Genomic DNA, 19,435 nt, shown 5'->3' with positions numbered 1-19,435 from the left:
TTTATAGTCTGCAGGCATTAAATGAAAGAAGTCAGTGTTCCAGCAGAGGGAGACAACGTTTCAGAAAAGGCATTGTAGCAAACCAAAAAAGAAATTTTAAGCGCAGCAGAGTAACCAGCTCACATACCTGTTAGCTCAGGTGAGTTTAAAAGGCTGCTGTTGATAACAAGGGCATTTGCTAAATAGATGGTGTGTGTGCAACAATATACTGAAAGGTCAATTATATTGTGCAGCTTATCTCACCACCTGTAGTTATTTAGGTGAAAGCTCCAAAATGCTTGCCTAATATGTCTGTTTATCCAAAAGGAAGTATAGAGGGAGAGCTAGATAGATAGCATTGCATTACATTACATTACATGGCAATGCAATGCACAGTTGCTGAAGTTAAACCAAAATGAGCTTGTCATCTGGCTTCTGCAACTTTTAACATGAAAAATCCAATGAGGAGAAGAAAAGCAAAGCCAAAGTGTCCATCCCAAAATCCGACAAACAAGCAAAATGAACAAAAAGCATTGAATTCAATTCTTTCTGATTTTAGAAACTGCATTAAAGAAGGGGTGCATCGGTCCTGGAGATACTGCAATACCAGGTCAATGCGTGGAGTGGACAGAGCAAGCTCTTTTTCCATCTCCCTGTTCTAAAAATCCATTTAATATATGGTCCCCAGATAGGGGACGTATCAGATATTAAACTGATAAGAACAGATACTACACTTGATCTTAGCCAAAAGGCCGAGAAGCGATAACCAGAATTGGTTTCCGACTACGGTGCCACCCAAGGATTCTGAAAAGTCCATTTGTGGAGATGGCCACCTGGACTCCCGTTAAGAAGACATGCTGTCAACCTCTAGATCCCTCACATGCCTGCACTTTTCGGCTTGCTGCTGCTGCAATCCACGCGTTTTAGATCTGCATAACTCCACCTCTTTTAGCACAGTACCCTCAACCCCCGGCTGTTCCCACCCGCCTCAACACCGTTGGAAGGGAGGAGAACCAATTAAGGCGGGGGGGGGGTGGAACGAGCAGCTGTCTACCCTTAGCAGGAGGGTTGCTGATTAATTACCTCTCCTGCTGCTGCTGCTGCTGGCTGTCCAGCAGCAGACTGAAGGTGGCTGCTGCTGTGCGCAGGTATATAAAGGCTCAGAGCCTATTATGACACGCGCAGCCAGCGTTCCATTGCCACATTCCGTCTACTGCAGGCGGGATACCTGGATGGCTGAATGTCACTGAGAAGCTCACAGAGACCGCCATAAGCAACAGTTTAAAAGAATGCCACAGACTAATCAACCAAACTTTTTGGGTTGGTTTCTCTTTTATAGTCTGCAGGCATTAAATGAAAGAAGTCAGTGTTCCAGCAGAGGGAGACAACGTTTCAGAAAAGGCATTGTAGCAAACCAAAAAAGAAATTTTAAGCGCAGCAGAGTAACCAGCTCACATACCTGTTAGCTCAGGTGAGTTTAAAAGGCTGCTGTTGATAACAAGGGCATTTGCTAAATAGATGGTGTGTGTGCAACAATATACTGAAAGGTCAATTATATTGTGCAGCTTATCTCACCACCTGTAGTTATTTAGGTGAAAGCTCCAAAATGCTTGCCTAATATGTCTGTTTATCCAAAAGGAAGTATAGAGGGAGAGCTAGATAGATAGCATTGCATTACATTACATTACATGGCAATGCAATGCACAGTTGCTGAAGTTGAACCAAAATGAGCTTGTCATCTGGCTTCTGCAACTTTTAACATGAAAAATCCAATGAGGAGAAGAAAAGCAAAGCCAAAGAGTCCATCCCAAAATCCGACAAACAAGCAAAATGAACAAAAAGCATTGAATTCAATTCTTTCTGATTTTAGAAACTGCATTAAAGAAGGGGTGCACCGGTCCTGGAGATACTGCAATACCAGGTCAATGCGTGGAGTGGACAGAGCAAGCTCTTTTTCCATCTCCCTGTTCTAAAAATCCATTTAATATATGGTCCCCAGATAGGGGACGTATCAGATATTAAACTGATAAGAACAGATTTTTGATTGAAGCTGCATCCAAGGCACTGAAAAATGTGACCGAAGTCACACCAAAACAGCGCACGAGGCGAGGATTCATGTGGACCCTTCCCGGAGGAGAGGGTCCCCAATAAACCATCCCCATCCCTCCGAGCCAGAAGGCCACAGCGAGGGTCAGGGATCTCCGATGCTCTCCCTAGCCGAAGCCGGAGAAGAGCCGTTTTCGTGCTCCCAGCTTCCATCTAGGCTGCCACCCTAGTGGAGCTGGAGCCTGTGTTGGTTTCTCAGCCCAAAGCTGACCGGACCTCCGACCGGGTTTATAAAAATTCCCCTTCCTAGCCCGGAGGCCAGGAATAGGGGGGGTTGCTCAGAAAGTATGATTGGCAAAGGTGCGGCGTGCTACGAAGCCAAGTCTTTCTGGGGTTCCCAGTCCCAGTAAGCTTGGACTCCCACCAGGGCGCCTACTCCTGGGGCACATTGCTCCAAAGCCCTCACACTTACCCAGCCTAGTGACTTCGATCCTGGAGGGCCATGTTTTCCATCAGATAACTCTATGAGCCACCTGGCGTACTAACAAGTGCACCAAACCAGTGTGTAATATGCATCAATTTACTAGGGCAGCCCAAGGACAAAACTGCCTTTTTAAAAGATACTACACTTGATCTTAGCCAAAAGGCCGAGAAGCGATAACCAGAATTGGTTTCCGACTACGGTGCCACCCAAGGATTCTGAAAAGTCCATTTGTGGAGATGGCCACCTGGACTCCCGTTAAGAAGACATGCTGTCAACCTCTAGATCCCTCACATGCCTGCACTTTTCGGCTTGCTGCTGCTGCAATCCACGCGTTTTAGATCTGCATAACTCCACCTCTTTTAGCACAGTACCCTCAACCCCCGGCTGTTCCCACCCGCCTCAACACCGTTGGAAGGGAGGAGAACCAATTAAGGCGGGGGGGGGGTGGAACGAGCAGCTGTCTACCCTTAGCAGGAGGGTTGCTGATTAATTACCTCTCCTGCTGCTGCTGCTGCTGGCTGTCCAGCAGCAGACTGAAGGTGGCTGCTGCTGTGCGCAGGTATATAAAGGCTCAGAGCCTATTATGACACGCGCAGCCAGCGTTCCATTGCCACATTCCGTCTACTGCAGGCGGGATACCTGGATGGCTGAATGTCACTGAGAAGCTCACAGAGACCGCCATAAGCAACAGTTTAAAAGAATGCCACAGACTAATCAACCAAACTTTTTGGGTTGGTTTCTCTTTTATAGTCTGCAGGCATTAAATGAAAGAAGTCAGTGTTCCAGCAGAGGGAGACAACGTTTCAGAAAAGGCATTGTAGCAAACCAAAAAAGAAATTTTAAGCGCAGCAGAGTAACCAGCTCACATACCTGTTAGCTCAGGTGAGTTTAAAAGGCTGCTGTTGATAACAAGGGCATTTGCTAAATAGATGGTGTGTGTGCAACAATATACTGAAAGGTCAATTATATTGTGCAGCTTATCTCACCACCTGTAGTTATTTAGGTGAAAGCTCCAAAATGCTTGCCTAATATGTCTGTTTATCCAAAAGGAAGTATAGAGGGAGAGCTAGATAGATAGCATTGCATTACATTACATTACATGGCAATGCAATGCACAGTTGCTGAAGTTGAACCAAAATGAGCTTGTCATCTGGCTTCTGCAACTTTTAACATGAAAAATCCAATGAGGAGAAGAAAAGCAAAGCCAAAGAGTCCATCCCAAAATCCGACAAACAAGCAAAATGAACAAAAAGCATTGAATTCAATTCTTTCTGATTTTAGAAACTGCATTAAAGAAGGGGTGCACCGGTCCTGGAGATACTGCAATACCAGGTCAATGCGTGGAGTGGACAGAGCAAGCTCTTTTTCCATCTCCCTGTTCTAAAAATCCATTTAATATATGGTCCCCAGATAGGGGACGTATCAGATATTAAACTGATAAGAACAGATACTACACTTGATCTTAGCCAAAAGGCCGAGAAGCGATAACCAGAATTGGTTTCCGACTACGGTGCCACCCAAGGATTCTGAAAAGTCCATTTGTGGAGATGGCCACCTGGACTCCCGTTAAGAAGACATGCTGTCAACCTCTAGATCCCTCACATGCCTGCACTTTTCGGCTTGCTGCTGCTGCAATCCACGCGTTTTAGATCTGCATAACTCCACCTCTTTTAGCACAGTACCCTCAACCCCCGGCTGTTCCCACCCGCCTCAACACCGTTGGAAGGGAGGAGAACCAATTAAGGCGGGGGGGGGGTGGAACGAGCAGCTGTCTACCCTTAGCAGGAGGGTTGCTGATTAATTACCTCTCCTGCTGCTGCTGCTGCTGACTGTCCAGCAGCAGACTCAAGGTGGCTGCTGCTGTGCGCAGGTATATAAAGGCTCAGAGCCTATTATGACACGCGCAGCCAGCGTTCCATTGCCACATTCCGTCTACTGCAGGCGGGATACCTGGATGGCTGAATGTCACTGAGAAGCTCACAGAGACCGCCATAAGCAACAGTTTAAAAGAATGCCACAGACTAATCAACCAAACTTTTTGGGTTGGTTTCTCTTTTATAGTCTGCAGGCATTAAATGAAAGAAGTCAGTGTTCCAGCAGAGGGAGACAACGTTTCAGAAAAGGCATTGTAGCAAACCAAAAAAGAAATTTTAAGCGCAGCAGAGTAACCAGCTCACATACCTGTTAGCTCAGGTGAGTTTAAAAGGCTGCTGTTGATAACAAGGGCATTTGCTAAATAGATGGTGTGTGTGCAACAATATACTGAAAGGTCAATTATATTGTGCAGCTTATCTCACCACCTGTAGTTATTTAGGTGAAAGCTCCAAAATGCTTGCCTAATATGTCTGTTTATCCAAAAGGAAGTATAGAGGGAGAGCTAGATAGATAGCATTGCATTACATTACATTACATGGCAATGCAATGCACAGTTGCTGAAGTTGAACCAAAATGAGCTTGTCATCTGGCTTCTGCAACTTTTAACATGAAAAATCCAATGAGGAGAAGAAAAGCAAAGCCAAAGAGTCCATCCCAAAATCCGACAAACAAGCAAAATGAACAAAAAGCATTGAATTCAATTCTTTCTGATTTTAGAAACTGCATTAAAGAAGGGGTGCACCGGTCCTGGAGATACTGCAATACCAGGTCAATGCGTGGAGTGGACAGAGCAAGCTCTTTTTCCATCTCCCTGTTCTAAAAATCCATTTAATATATGGTCCCCAGATAGGGGACGTATCAGATATTAAACTGATAAGAACAGATTTTTGATTGAAGCTGCATCCAAGGCACTGAAAAATGTGACCGAAGTCACACCAAAACAGCGCACGAGGCGAGGATTCATGTGGACCCTTCCCGGAGGAGAGGGTCCCCAATAAACCATCCCCATCCCTCCGAGCCAGAAGGCCACAGCGAGGGTCAGGGATCTCCGATGCTCTCCCTAGCCGAAGCCGGAGAAGAGCCGTTTTCGTGCTCCCAGCTTCCATCTAGGCTGCCACCCTAGTGGAGCTGGAGCCTGTGTTGGTTTCTCAGCCCAAAGCTGACCGGACCTCCGACCGGGTTTATAAAAATTCCCCTTCCTAGCCCGGAGGCCAGGAATAGGGGGGGTTGCTCAGAAAGTATGATTGGCAAAGGTGCGGCGTGCTACGAAGCCAAGTCTTTCTGGGGTTCCCAGTCCCAGTAAGCTTGGACTCCCACCAGGGCGCCTACTCCTGGGGCACATTGCTCCAAAGCCCTCACACTTACCCAGCCTAGTGACTTCGATCCTGGAGGGCCATGTTTTCCATCAGATAACTCTATGAGCCACCTGGCGTACTAACAAGTGCACCAAACCAGTGTGTAATATGCATCAATTTACTAGGGCAGCCCAAGGACAAAACTGCCTTTTTAAAAGATACTACACTTGATCTTAGCCAAAAGGCCGAGAAGCGATAACCAGAATTGGTTTCCGACTACGGTGCCACCCAAGGATTCTGAAAAGTCCATTTGTGGAGATGGCCACCTGGACTCCCGTTAAGAAGACATGCTGTCAACCTCTAGATCCCTCACATGCCTGCACTTTTCGGCTTGCTGCTGCTGCAATCCACGCGTTTTAGATCTGCATAACTCCACCTCTTTTAGCACAGTACCCTCAACCCCCGGCTGTTCCCACCCGCCTCAACACCGTTGGAAGGGAGGAGAACCAATTAAGGCGGGGGGGGGGTGGAACGAGCAGCTGTCTACCCTTAGCAGGAGGGTTGCTGATTAATTACCTCTCCTGCTGCTGCTGCTGCTGGCTGTCCAGCAGCAGACTGAAGGTGGCTGCTGCTGTGCGCAGGTATATAAAGGCTCAGAGCCTATTATGACACGCGCAGCCAGCGTTCCATTGCCACATTCCGTCTACTGCAGGCGGGATACCTGGATGGCTGAATGTCACTGAGAAGCTCACAGAGACCGCCATAAGCAACAGTTTAAAAGAATGCCACAGACTAATCAACCAAACTTTTTGGGTTGGTTTCTCTTTTATAGTCTGCAGGCATTAAATGAAAGAAGTCAGTGTTCCAGCAGAGGGAGACAACGTTTCAGAAAAGGCATTGTAGCAAACCAAAAAAGAAATTTTAAGCGCAGCAGAGTAACCAGCTCACATACCTGTTAGCTCAGGTGAGTTTAAAAGGCTGCTGTTGATAACAAGGGCATTTGCTAAATAGATGGTGTGTGTGCAACAATATACTGAAAGGTCAATTATATTGTGCAGCTTATCTCACCACCTGTAGTTATTTAGGTGAAAGCTCCAAAATGCTTGCCTAATATGTCTGTTTATCCAAAAGGAAGTATAGAGGGAGAGATAGATAGATAGCATTGCATTACATTACATTACATGGCAATGCAATGCACAGTTGCTGAAGTTGAACCAAAATGAGCTTGTCATCTGGCTTCTGCAACTTTTAACATGAAAAATCCAATGAGGAGAAGAAAAGCAAAGCCAAAGAGTCCATCCCAAAATCCGACAAACAAGCAAAATGAACAAAAAGCATTGAATTCAATTCTTTCTGATTTTAGAAACTGCATTAAAGAAGGGGTGCACCGGTCCTGGAGATACTGCAATACCAGGTCAATGCGTGGAGTGGACAGAGCAAGCTCTTTTTCCATCTCCCTGTTCTAAAAATCCATTTAATATATGGTCCCCAGATAGGGGACGTATCAGATATTAAACTGATAAGAACAGATACTACACTTGATCTTAGCCAAAAGGCCGAGAAGCGATAACCAGAATTGGTTTCCGACTACGGTGCCACCCAAGGATTCTGAAAAGTCCATTTGTGGAGATGGCCACCTGGACTCCCGTTAAGAAGACATGCTGTCAACCTCTAGATCCCTCACATGCCTGCACTTTTCGGCTTGCTGCTGCTGCAATCCACGCGTTTTAGATCTGCATAACTCCACCTCTTTTAGCACAGTACCCTCAACCCCCGGCTGTTCCCACCCGCCTCAACACCGTTGGAAGGGAGGAGAACCAATTAAGGCGGGGGGGGGGGTGGAACGAGCAGCTGTCTACCCTTAGCAGGAGGGTTGCTGATTAATTACCTCTCCTGCTGCTGCTGCTGCTGACTGTCCAGCAGCAGACTCAAGGTGGCTGCTGCTGTGCGCAGGTATATAAAGGCTCAGAGCCTATTATGACACGCGCAGCCAGCGTTCCATTGCCACATTCCGTCTACTGCAGGCGGGATACCTGGATGGCTGAATGTCACTGAGAAGCTCACAGAGACCGCCATAAGCAACAGTTTAAAAGAATGCCACAGACTAATCAACCAAACTTTTTGGGTTGGTTTCTCTTTTATAGTCTGCAGGCATTAAATGAAAGAAGTCAGTGTTCCAGCAGAGGGAGACAACGTTTCAGAAAAGGCATTGTAGCAAACCAAAAAAGAAATTTTAAGCGCAGCAGAGTAACCAGCTCACATACCTGTTAGCTCAGGTGAGTTTAAAAGGCTGCTGTTGATAACAAGGGCATTTGCTAAATAGATGGTGTGTGTGCAACAATATACTGAAAGGTCAATTATATTGTGCAGCTTATCTCACCACCTGTAGTTATTTAGGTGAAAGCTCCAAAATGCTTGCCTAATATGTCTGTTTATCCAAAAGGAAGTATAGAGGGAGAGCTAGATAGATAGCATTGCATTACATTACATTACATGGCAATGCAATGCACAGTTGCTGAAGTTGAACCAAAATGAGCTTGTCATCTGGCTTCTGCAACTTTTAACATGAAAAATCCAATGAGGAGAAGAAAAGCAAAGCCAAAGAGTCCATCCCAAAATCCGACAAACAAGCAAAATGAACAAAAAGCATTGAATTCAATTCTTTCTGATTTTAGAAACTGCATTAAAGAAGGGGTGCACCGGTCCTGGAGATACTGCAATACCAGGTCAATGCGTGGAGTGGACAGAGCAAGCTCTTTTTCCATCTCCCTGTTCTAAAAATCCATTTAATATATGGTCCCCAGATAGGGGACGTATCAGATATTAAACTGATAAGAACAGATACTACACTGGATCTTAGCCAAAAGGCCGAGAAGCGATAACCAGAATTGGTTTCCGACTACGGTGCCACCCAAGGATTCTGAAAAGTCCATTTGTGGAGATGGCCACCTGGACTCCCGTTAAGAAGACATGCTGTCAACCTCTAGATCCCTCACATGCCTGCACTTTTCGGCTTGCTGCTGCTGCAATCCACGCGTTTTAGATCTGCATAACTCCACCTCTTTTAGCACAGTACCCTCAACCCCCGGCTGTTCCCACCCGCCTCAACACCGTTGGAAGGGAGGAGAACCAATTAAGGCGGGGGGGGGGGGTGGAACGAGCAGCTGTCTACCCTTAGCAGGAGGGTTGCTGATTAATTACCTCTCCTGCTGCTGCTGCTGCTGGCTGTCCAGCAGCAGACTGAAGGTGGCTGCTGCTGTGCGCAGGTATATAAAGGCTCAGAGCCTATTATGACACGCGCAGCCAGCGTTCCATTGCCACATTCCGTCTACTGCAGGCGGGATACCTGGATGGCTGAATGTCACTGAGAAGCTCACAGAGACCGCCATAAGCAACAGTTTAAAAGAATGCCACAGACTAATCAACCAAACTTTTTGGGTTGGTTTCTCTTTTATAGTCTGCAGGCATTAAATGAAAGAAGTCAGTGTTCCAGCAGAGGGAGACAACGTTTCAGAAAAGGCATTGTAGCAAACCAAAAAAGAAATTTTAAGCGCAGCAGAGTAACCAGCTCACATACCTGTTAGCTCAGGTGAGTTTAAAAGGCTGCTGTTGATAACAAGGGCATTTGCTAAATAGATGGTGTGTGTGCAACAATATACTGAAAGGTCAATTATATTGTGCAGCTTATCTCACCACCTGTAGTTATTTAGGTTAAAGCTCCAAAATGCTTGCCTAATATGTCTGTTTATCCAAAAGGAAGTATAGAGGGAGAGCTAGATAGATAGCATTGCATTACATTACATTACATGGCAATGCAATGCACAGTTGCTGAACTTGAACCAAAATGAGCTTGTCATCTGGCTTCTGCAACTTTTAACATGAAAAATCCAATGAGGAGAAGAAAAGCAAAGCCAAAGAGTCCATCCCAAAATCCGACAAACAAGCAAAATGAACAAAAAGCATTGAATTCAATTCTTTCTGATTTTAGAAACTGCATTAAAGAAGGGGTGCACCGGTCCTGGAGATACTGCAATACCAGGTCAATGCGTGGAGTGGACAGAGCAAGCTCTTTTTCCATCTCCCTGTTCTAAAAATCCATTTAATATATGGTCCCCAGATAGGGGACGTATCAGATATTAAGCTGATAAGAACAGATACTACACTTGATCTTAGCCAAAAGGCCGAGAAGCGATAACCAGAATTGGTTTCCGACTACGGTGCCACCCATGGATTCTGAAAAGTCCATTTGTGGAGATGGCCACCTGGACTCCCGTTAAGAAGACATGCTGTCAACCTCTAGATCCCTCACATGCCTGCACTTTTCGGCTTGCTGCTGCTGCAATCCACGCGTTTTAGATCTGCATAACTCCACCTCTTTTAGCACAGTACCCTCAACCCCCGGCTGTTCCCACCCGCCTCAACACCGTTGGAAGGGAGGAGAACCAATTAAGGCGAGGGGGGGGGGGTGGAACGAGCAGCTGTCTACCCTTAGCAGGAGGGTTGCTGATTAATTACCTCTCCTGCTGCTGCTGCTGCTGGCTGTCCAGCAGCAGACTGAAGGTGGCTGCTGCTGTGCGCAGGTATATAAAGGCTCAGAGCCTATTATGACACGCGCAGCCAGCGTTCCATTGCCACATTCCGTCTACTGCAGGCGGGATACCTGGATGGCTGAATGTCACTGAGAAGCTCACAGAGACCGCCATAAGCAACAGTTTAAAAGAATGCCACAGACTAATCAACCAAACTTTTTGGGTTGGTTTCTCTTTTATAGTCTGCAGGCATTAAATGAAAGAAGTCAGTGTTCCAGCAGAGGGAGACAACGTTTCAGAAAAGGCATTGTAGCCAACCAAAAAAGAAATTTTAAGCGCAGCAGAGTAACCAGCTCACATACCTGTTAGCTCAGGTGAGTTTAAAAGGCTGCTGTTGATAACAAGGGCATTTGCTAAATAGATGGTGTGTGTGCAACAATATACTGAAAGGTCAATTATATTGTGCAGCTTATCTCACCACCTGTAGTTATTTAGGTGAAAGCTCCAAAATGCTTGCCTAATATGTCTGTTTATCCAAAAGGAAGTATAGAGGGAGAGCTAGATAGATAGCATTGCATTACATTACATTACATGGCAATGCAATGCACAGTTGCTGAAGTTGAACCAAAATGAGCTTGTCATCTGGCTTCTGCAACTTTTAACATGAAAAATCCAATGAGGAGAAGAAAAGCAAAGCCAAAGAGTCCATTCCAAAATCCGACAAACAAGCAAAATGAACAAAAAGCATTGAATTCAATTCTTTCTGATTTTAGAAACTGCATTAAAGAAGGGGTGCACCGGTCCTGGAGATACTGCAATACCAGGTCAATGCGTGGAGTGGACAGAGCAAGCTCTTTTTCCATCTCCCTGTTCTAAAAATCCATTTAATATATGGTCCCCAGATAGGGGACGTATCAGATATTAAACTGATAAGAACAGATTTTTTTGACTTGGAATGTACCCAAACATAGGCACACCCGTTTATTGGATAAAACTTAATTACAATACATTAGATATGAACATAAAATCATTACATTTTAAAATACATTCGTACATAAATTGATTTCAGTTCAATAAGGCAATAAAATTACATTAAAATACAGACAATGTGTTTAGATTGCTGTGTTCCATTCTTTTACCAGCCATTGTTTTGATAAAATTACATTTCTCTTTTTATCCAATAAATAATACATATACATTTCACTAAAAGCCAACTCTAAAACATTTTTCACAGATAAAACATCGTGTTTAAAAAGAAGGATGTTCCTGGCCTTCCATAGAGCTTCTTTGATGGTACTGATTGTCTTCCATGCGATGATCCTCTTGCTGGCGTTGGGGCACTCCACACGACCAAATAAGACAGTTTCAAAAGTAAGATCCTTAATGTTTGTCATTTTTTGAAGCAAAGGAAATATTGTAGTCCATGTTTGTCGTGCAAAGTGACAAGTCCATAAAACATGTAAAACAGTCTCATCTCCGAGGCATCTTTGTCTTGGACATCTGGCAGTTCTCACGAGTCCTCTTCGGTGTTGGAATGCCCGACATGGAAGACAATCATGCACACAGCTCCAGGCCAGGTCCTTCTGGGAATTAAAAAGATAGGGTTCATTAATAACTTTCCATATGTCAGTACATTTATTATCATTAAAATTCCCAATCTGTACAATTGATTCCTTTTGTTTGAAACCATTTAAAATCATTTTGCTATCTCTTAAGTCTTCTGCACTTTTCCCTTTTAAGTCATACGTGTTTACAATAGTTCCTAAAATCTTATAGCTTTCTGGTGTATTAAGAGCATATGGGGAACTTAAAACTGTTTCAAACCATCCATGACGTTTCATAAAATAACCTGTGTTAAAACGGATAAAATATGACCAATAACTATTTTTCGACAGTGCATTAAAACATAAAACAAAAAATCTTATTAAAACAAAAGCTCTAAAATCGGGGAAATCTTTACCGCCTTTCTCTTTAGGCTTGACCACTAACTCTCTTTTCAATTTCTCCATCTTGGAGCTCCAGAAAAAAGTGAAACAAGCTTTGATTATTTTCGTAAAGGTATGTGTGGGGGGGGGAACACCAAACTTAAGTACAATAACAAAGGCACAATTACCATTTTTATAACTAGTACCTTCCCTTCCATTGTTAATTTCCTCAACCTCCACATACATAGTTTTTGATTTACCTTTTGTGCCACAAGATCCCAGCTTTCTTTACCTTTGTTTGTTTCGTTAAAAATCACACCTAGAATCTTTACAGAGTCACATTCAGGAACCGGTACATCATTTAAAATCATATTCCCCACATTTAAAATACAGCTTTTATTAAAATTTACTTTAAAACCAGATCCACCACAGAAGTATTCCACTTGCCGTAGTGTTTTCCGGATAGACAGGGCATCTTTACATGTTATGGCTACTTCATCCATATATCCAGTAACTTTTGCTTCTAGCCCTCCCCCACCTGGCAAATGGACGCCTCGGATTTGCTTGTCTCTCCTTAAGACACTGAGTAGGGGTTCAAGGGCACAAATAAATAACAAGGGGGACAGAGGGCAACCTTGTTTTACACCAGAATTTAAAAACACATCACTTGTCTTAAAACCATTTACTAAAACCTTACTAGTGCAACCATGATAAAATGCTTTGAGAGAGCATAAAAAACCTTCTGGTATACCCATTTTAGCTAAAACATTAAAAAGGAATTGGTGTGACACTCTATCAAATGCTTTTTCAAAGTCGAGAGACAGGACCGCCAGCTTATTTCCCCTCGACTTTGTGTCATCTATTACATCTTTGATTAGATTCAAATTTTCCCAAACACTCCTTCCTGGTATGCCACACACTTGGTTTGGGTGGATTATGTTACCTATTACCTTTTTAAGTCTATTTGCACAAATTTTTGCCATTATTTTGTAATCACAATTTAGAAGGGTGATAGGTCTCCAATTTCTTAGTTGCGTTTTGTCTTCCTTTTTGTATATAAGGGAGACCTCACCTTTCTTCCAGGAGTTCGGTAGGGTTTTTGTATTAAAAACCTCACTAAAAACATAAAATAAATCCTCCTGTAAAATATCATAAAAAACCTTATAAAATTCTATGGGTATACCATCAGGCCCCGGTACTTTACCAGACTTAAAGCTTCTTATGGTCTCAGATATCTCATCTTCAGTTAGACTCTGTAATAAAACATCTTGTGAGACAGGGTCTAAAACAGTTGTAATTTCATCCAAAGTACTTTTCATAAAATGGTCATCAACAGATTTTGTGTTAAAAAGCTCGGAATAAAATTCATGCACTTTAGCTAAAACACCCTCTATGTCTTGTTTACCTTCCATTGATTCAATAAAAACACGATTTTTCACCATACATTTAAAAAAATATCGTGAACAGGTTTCATTATTTTCAACATGTTGGACCTTTGCATGGAAAATTAACTCTTTACCTCTCTGTTCCAAGGTATGCTGAATTTCACTTTTTAAGTCACTAATTTGTTTATCTACTTCAATCTCATGGCTCTTCAATTTATATAAGGTCTCCAATCTAGTGTTGAGTTGCCAATAAAATTCTCTTTTCTCTCTAGCTTTCTGGACCCCAACCTTCATAAAAAAATCTCTTATGTTCTTTTTCATCTTTTCCCACCACCTACTTATAGGGATATGGGGGTCTCTTATTTTTTTAAAATGTAAATAAAATTCAGTAAAATCAGATAAAACTTGGGGGTCTTCTAAAAGGGAAATGTTTAACTTCCAGGTACCTTTTCCTTTTTTCTTAAAATCATTACATTTCACATAAAAGGATAAAAGTTTGTGATCAGAAAAAACATTAGATAAAAGCTCACATTTAAAAGGCAATACATTTTTAGAGCAGAAAATAAAATCAATCCTGGAGCTACAATTCACGTTGCTCCAGGTTACCCATTCCTCTGCAGGCAAGTCTTTATTACACTCCTTAAAAACATCTGTTAAATTAAAATCTTGTATGACATTTTTTAACATAAAAGACGTTTTATCATAATTCCTACTTGTGGAGCTTGAGAACCTTTTTTCTCCACCTAAAATGCAGTTAAAATCTCCTGATAAAATAAGAGGGACAGAATCATTAATAAATAAGGGTAACATATTCAACATATCAGCTCTTTCTTGCTTATCTGTGGCTCCATAAAAGTTTAAAAATTGCCATTTAAAACCATCAATAAAAGCTTTTACTAATAAAATTCTACCTGGTAAAACCTCTTGAACAGAGTCAATAAAAACATTCCCTTTAAAAAGAATGGCGACCCCTGCTGACCTGGACCCGTTTGATCCTGACCATACTGAGGGTCCATGTGCCCAATCAGTCTCATATTCTGTATAATTTAAACTGTGTGGGATGCAGCATTCCTGTAAAAAGAAAACTGTAGCTGTTAGAGAGGATAAAAAATCAAAGAGAGCAACTCTTCTGGTCTTAGTTTTCAACCCTCTAGCGTTAAGAGAAAAACCACTAATCCCTGCCATAAGAGAAAAAAAGGAAATTTAGCATTCTTTCAAACTCTTACCTCAGCTGGTTTATATTTCTATTCCAGGAGATGAGGGATCATTGATCGTCAACAGAGAGCCCGTCACGGAGGACTCCTCATCTGTTAGTGTCCCAGACCGTAGACCTCCCAGGATATACTCTTGTTCCATTCTGTCCAACTCTGCTTGGTCGTATTGCCTGCCTCTTTGCTCACGAACCCCCATTTGGACCCCTATCGAGGCACCATCTGGGGGAATCGTATCGAGCACATGCGTCTCAGACGTTGACCACTTATTTTCAGGAGTTTCCAGGATCACTGAGTCAGCCATCTCCATCTCCCCCTCCATTTCTGAAGGGGGTGGGACATTGGCAACCTCCTCACCCTGTAAAGGCACCGTTTGAGGTTTCCCACTTCCATCCGGGGGTTCCGGTGGGGGTACTTCCTTAGGTGCCCTATCCACTCCGTGCAACCTGCGTTTTTTTGGCCCAGACTGTTCGCGCCCTTGAGTATTCCCAGGAGGATTCGAAGGTGAGGATTGGCCTGTAGCACCCACCCTCGGTCCCTCCGCAGGGGTTTCTGTTTGTGGGTTACCACGCCGTTCCCTCTTTTGCTTCGAGTTTCCAACAGTACACCATGGCTCACCATCCTCGGTCGGTATTTCCATACTCTCCCCCTCATTCTCCTCCGCGGGCTTGTCCGAACCAGCCGAGGGTTGGTCAGGGGGTGAGGGCTTTTCTGGTTCAGGGGGTGAAGGTCTCTCTGTTTGCCCAGCTTGAGCTCTCTTTGAGGTATTCCTAAAAGGACAATGAGAAAAAGCATGACCTCTGGAAACACAGTTGCTACAAAAAATTCCAGTTGTACAATTTTCAGTTTTATGGTCTTTGCTCCCACAGGCTACACAAGTAATGTCACAGTTAGAATGGCCGTATTTTTTGCATTTCCTACAGAATGCTGGCATTCCATTAAAAAAGAGGTCACCATTCGTGTTTCCAATTCTAAAACGTGCTGGGGGAAGTCTTATACCCCCCGGACTTGAAGGGTCCTTAATACATGTCACCGTAAATTTCCACTTACACGCCCAAACTCCGCACTCATTCATAACTTTTCCATGGCTTACCACTTTGCTGAAATAATTGGATAAAAATGAAATAACATCGCTTTCTTTTGTATAAGGAGAGTAAATTTTAACAATTACAGTTTTTATCACATCTAATTCATGTTCGACAATTTTAACACCTTTAAAGATTGGCTTTCTCTGGTAAATTATATCAGGATCATTCATTTTACGGCAAAAATCTTGGTGGATACCTTTTTCAGTGAATGTGACATCGTATACACCACGCTTCGGGTAGTCTTGGATTGCCAGGATCTCGGATTTCTGGATTGAAAAAAATTTCACAAGAAGATCATCCACAATAAAACGTAAACCTCTGTTATCTTTACCTCCCTCATGGAAGTAAAACCGCACCGTATGCCGTAACCGGGCATAGGTCGGAATTTCACCTGGATCTGAATCCATGGTGAAACAAGGATTTCCGCAACAGGAAAACGGGGATTTCCGCAACCAATAATGGGGGATTTCCACAACTAAGGAGTCGCTGAACAATCCTAGGACTGTACAGCTGGGATCGCAACCCGTTGCCCAGGGACTAAGCCCACCTCCTTATAGCAGCAAGGGCCTAAGCCCCACTACAAGAGTGGGACCCGAACCCAAGGCCAAGAGGCGGGGTACCCCAGGCACCTTCCAACTACAACCAATGCCAGTAAAACCAACACTAGATCGCAGCCAAAAGGCCGAGAAGCGATAACCAGAATTGGTTTCCGACTACGGTGCCACCCAAGGATTCTGAAAAGTCCATTTGTGGAGATGGCCACCTGGACTCCCGTTAAGAAGACATGCTGTCAACCTCTAGATCCCTCACATGCCTGCACTTTTCGGCTTGCTGCTGCTGCAATCCACGCGTTTTAGATCTGCATAACTCCACCTCTTTTAGCACAGTACCCTCAACCCCCGGCTGTTCCCACCCGCCTCAACACCGTTGGAAGGGAGGAGAACCAATTAAGGCGGGGGGGGGGTGGAACGAGCAGCTGTCTACCCTTAGCAGGAGGGTTGCTGATTAATTACCTCTCCTGCTGCTGCTGCTGCTGGCTGTCCAGCAGCAGACTGAAGGTGGCTGCTGCTGTGCGCAGGTATATAAAGGCTCAGAGCCTATTATGACACGCGCAGCCAGCGTTCCATTGCCACATTCCGTCTACTGCAGGCGGGATACCTGGATGGCTGAATGTCACTGAGAAGCTCACAGAGACCGCCATAAGCAACAGATTAAAAGAATGCCACAGACTAATCAACCAAACTTTTTGGGTTGGTTTCTCTTTTATAGTCTGCAGGCATTAAATGAAAGAAGTCAGTGTTCCAGCAGAGGGAGACAACGTTTCAGAAAAGGCATTGTAGCAAACCAAAAAAGAAATTTTAAGCGCAGCAGAGTAACCAGCTCACATACCTGTTAGCTCAGGTGAGTTTAAAAGGCTGCTGTTGATAACAAGGGCATTTGCTAAATAGATGGTGTGTGTGCAACAATATACCGAAAGGTCAATTATATTGTGCAGCTTATCTCACCACCTGTAGTTATTTAGGTGAAAGCTCCAAAATGCTTGCCTAATATGTCTGTTTATCCAAAAGGAAGTATAGAGGGAGAGCTAGATAGATAGCATTGCATTACATTACATTACATGGCAATGCAATGCACAGTTGCTGAAGTTGAACCAAAATGAGCTTGTCATCTGGCTTCTGCAACTTTTAACATGAAAAATCCAATGAGGAGAAGAAAAGCAAAGCCAAAGAGTCCATCCCAAAATCCGACAAACAAGCAAAATGAACAAAAAGCATTGAATTCAATTCTTTCTGATTTTAGAAACTGCATTAAAGAAGGGGTGCACCGGTCCTGGAGATACTGCAATACCAGGTCAATGCGTGGAGTGGACAGAGCAAGCTCTTTTTCCATCTCCCTGTTCTAAAAATCCATTTAATATATGGTCCCCAGATAGGGGACGTATCAGATATTAAACTGATAAGAACAGATACTACACTTGATCTTAGCCAAAAGGCCGAGAAGCGATAACCAGAATTGGTTTCCGACTACGGTGCCACCCAAGGATTCTGAAAAGTCCATTTGTGGAGATGGCCACCTGGACTCCCGTTAAGAAGACATGCTGTCAACCTCTAGATCCCTCACATGCCTGCACTTTTCGGCTTGCTGCTGCTGCAATCCACGCGTTTTAGATCTGCATAACTCCACCTCTTTTAGCACAGTACCCTCAACCCCCGGCTGTTCCCACCCGCCTCAACACCGTTGGAAGGGAGGAGAACCAATTAAGGCGGGGGGGGGGTGGAACGAGCAGCTGTCTACCCTTAGCAGGAGGGTTGCTGATTAATTACCTCTCCTGCTGCTGCTGCTGCTGGCTGTCCAGCAGCAGACTGAAGGTGGCTGCTGCTGTGCGCAGGTATATAAAGGCTCAGAGCCTATTATGACACGCGCAGCCAGCGTTCCATTGCCACATTCCGTCTACTGCAGGCGGGATACCTGGATGGCTGAATGTCACTGAGAAGCTCACAGAGACCGCCATAAGCAACAGTTTAAAAGAATGCCACAGACTAATCAACCAAACTTTTTGGGTTGGTTTCTCTTTTATAGTCTGCAGGCATTAAATGAAAGAAGTCAGTGTTCCAGCAGAGGGAGACAACGTTTCAGAAAAGGCATTGTAGCAAACCAAAAAAGAAATTTTAAGCGCAGCAGAGTAACCAGCTCACATACCTGTTAGCTCAGGTGAGTTTAAAAGGCTGCTGTTGATAACAAGGGCATTTGCTAAATAGATGGTGTGTGTGCAACAATATACTGAAAGGTCAATTATATTGTGCAGCTTATCTCACCACCTGTAGTTATTTAGGTGAAAGCTCCAAAATGCTTGCCTAATATGTCTGTTTATCCAAAAGGAAGTATAGAGGGAGAGCTAGATAGATAGCATTGCATTACATTACATTACATGGCAATGCAATGCACAGTTGCTGAAGTTGAACCAAAATGAGCTTGTCATCTGGCTTCTGCAACTTTTAACATGAAAAATCCAATGAGGAGAAGAAAAGCAAAGCCAAAGAGTCCATCCCAAAATCCGACAAACAAGCAAAATGAACAAAAAGCATTGAATTCAATTCTTTCTGATTTTAGAAACTGCATTAAAGAAGGGGTGCACCGGTCCTGGAGATACTGCAATACCAGGTCAATGCGTGGAGTGGACAGAGCAAGCTCTTTTTCCATCTCCCTGTTCTAAAAATCCATTTAATATATGGTCCCCAGATAGGGGACGTATCAGATATTAAACTGATAAGAACAGATTTTTTTTTGACTTGGAATGTACCCAAACATAGGTACACCCGTTTATTGGATAAAACTTAATTACAATACATTAGATATGAACATAAAATCATTACATTTTAAAATACATTCGCACATAAATTGATTTCAGTTCAATAAGGCAATAAAATTACATTAAAATACAGACAATGTGTTTAGATTGCTGTGTTCCATTCTTTTACCAGCCATTGTTTTGATAAAATTACATTTCTCTTTTTATCCAATAAATAATACATATACATTTCACTAAAAGCCAACTCTAAAACATCTTTCACAGATAAAACATCGTGTTTAAAAAGAAGGATGTTCCTGGCCTTCCAT

At 43.5% G+C, this 19,435-nt stretch overlaps 7 non-coding genes and 5 pseudogenes across 7 annotated transcripts; all 12 read right to left on the bottom strand.

Moving 5' to 3' along the window:
- Positions 1-552: 552 nt before the first annotated feature.
- LOC141221973 (U2 spliceosomal RNA) lies at positions 553-743 on the bottom strand. The gene has a single exon (XR_012289885.1). It is a non-coding gene; the product is annotated as a U2 spliceosomal RNA (small nuclear RNA).
- Positions 744-1,863: 1,120 nt separating this feature from the next.
- On the bottom strand, positions 1,864-2,044 carry LOC141222042 (U2 spliceosomal RNA; annotated as a pseudogene).
- Positions 2,045-2,568: 524 nt separating this feature from the next.
- Positions 2,569-2,684, bottom strand: LOC141222087 (U2 spliceosomal RNA; annotated as a pseudogene).
- A 1,120-nt stretch (positions 2,685-3,804) lies between these two features.
- On the bottom strand, positions 3,805-3,995 carry LOC141221868 (U2 spliceosomal RNA). The gene has a single exon (XR_012289785.1). It is a non-coding gene; the product is annotated as a U2 spliceosomal RNA (small nuclear RNA).
- Positions 3,996-5,115: 1,120 nt separating this feature from the next.
- Positions 5,116-5,296, bottom strand: LOC141222041 (U2 spliceosomal RNA; annotated as a pseudogene).
- A 524-nt stretch (positions 5,297-5,820) lies between these two features.
- Positions 5,821-5,936, bottom strand: LOC141222086 (U2 spliceosomal RNA; annotated as a pseudogene).
- Positions 5,937-7,056: 1,120 nt separating this feature from the next.
- On the bottom strand, positions 7,057-7,247 carry LOC141221867 (U2 spliceosomal RNA). Its single transcript, XR_012289784.1, has one exon. It is a non-coding gene; the product is annotated as a U2 spliceosomal RNA (small nuclear RNA).
- Positions 7,248-8,368: 1,121 nt separating this feature from the next.
- On the bottom strand, positions 8,369-8,559 carry LOC141222003 (U2 spliceosomal RNA). Its single transcript, XR_012289914.1, has one exon. It is a non-coding gene; the product is annotated as a U2 spliceosomal RNA (small nuclear RNA).
- Positions 8,560-9,681: 1,122 nt separating this feature from the next.
- Positions 9,682-9,872, bottom strand: LOC141221995 (U2 spliceosomal RNA). Its single transcript, XR_012289906.1, has one exon. It is a non-coding gene; the product is annotated as a U2 spliceosomal RNA (small nuclear RNA).
- Positions 9,873-10,995: 1,123 nt separating this feature from the next.
- Positions 10,996-11,165, bottom strand: LOC141222056 (U2 spliceosomal RNA; annotated as a pseudogene).
- Positions 11,166-17,631: 6,466 nt separating this feature from the next.
- On the bottom strand, positions 17,632-17,822 carry LOC141221866 (U2 spliceosomal RNA). Its single transcript, XR_012289783.1, has one exon. It is a non-coding gene; the product is annotated as a U2 spliceosomal RNA (small nuclear RNA).
- A 1,120-nt stretch (positions 17,823-18,942) lies between these two features.
- Positions 18,943-19,130, bottom strand: LOC141222058 (U2 spliceosomal RNA). The gene has a single exon (XR_012289963.1). It is a non-coding gene; the product is annotated as a U2 spliceosomal RNA (small nuclear RNA).
- Between the last annotated feature and the right edge of the window lie 305 nt (positions 19,131-19,435).

The sequence above is a fragment of the Phyllobates terribilis genome, unplaced genomic scaffold (assembly GCF_046119375.1).
Source record: "Phyllobates terribilis strain yellow unplaced genomic scaffold, ASM4611937v1 Scaffold_341__1_contigs__length_2033592, whole genome shotgun sequence".
Taxonomy (NCBI): Eukaryota; Metazoa; Chordata; class Amphibia; order Anura; family Dendrobatidae; genus Phyllobates; species Phyllobates terribilis.
This window is presented reverse-complemented; position numbering and strand designations above follow the sequence as displayed.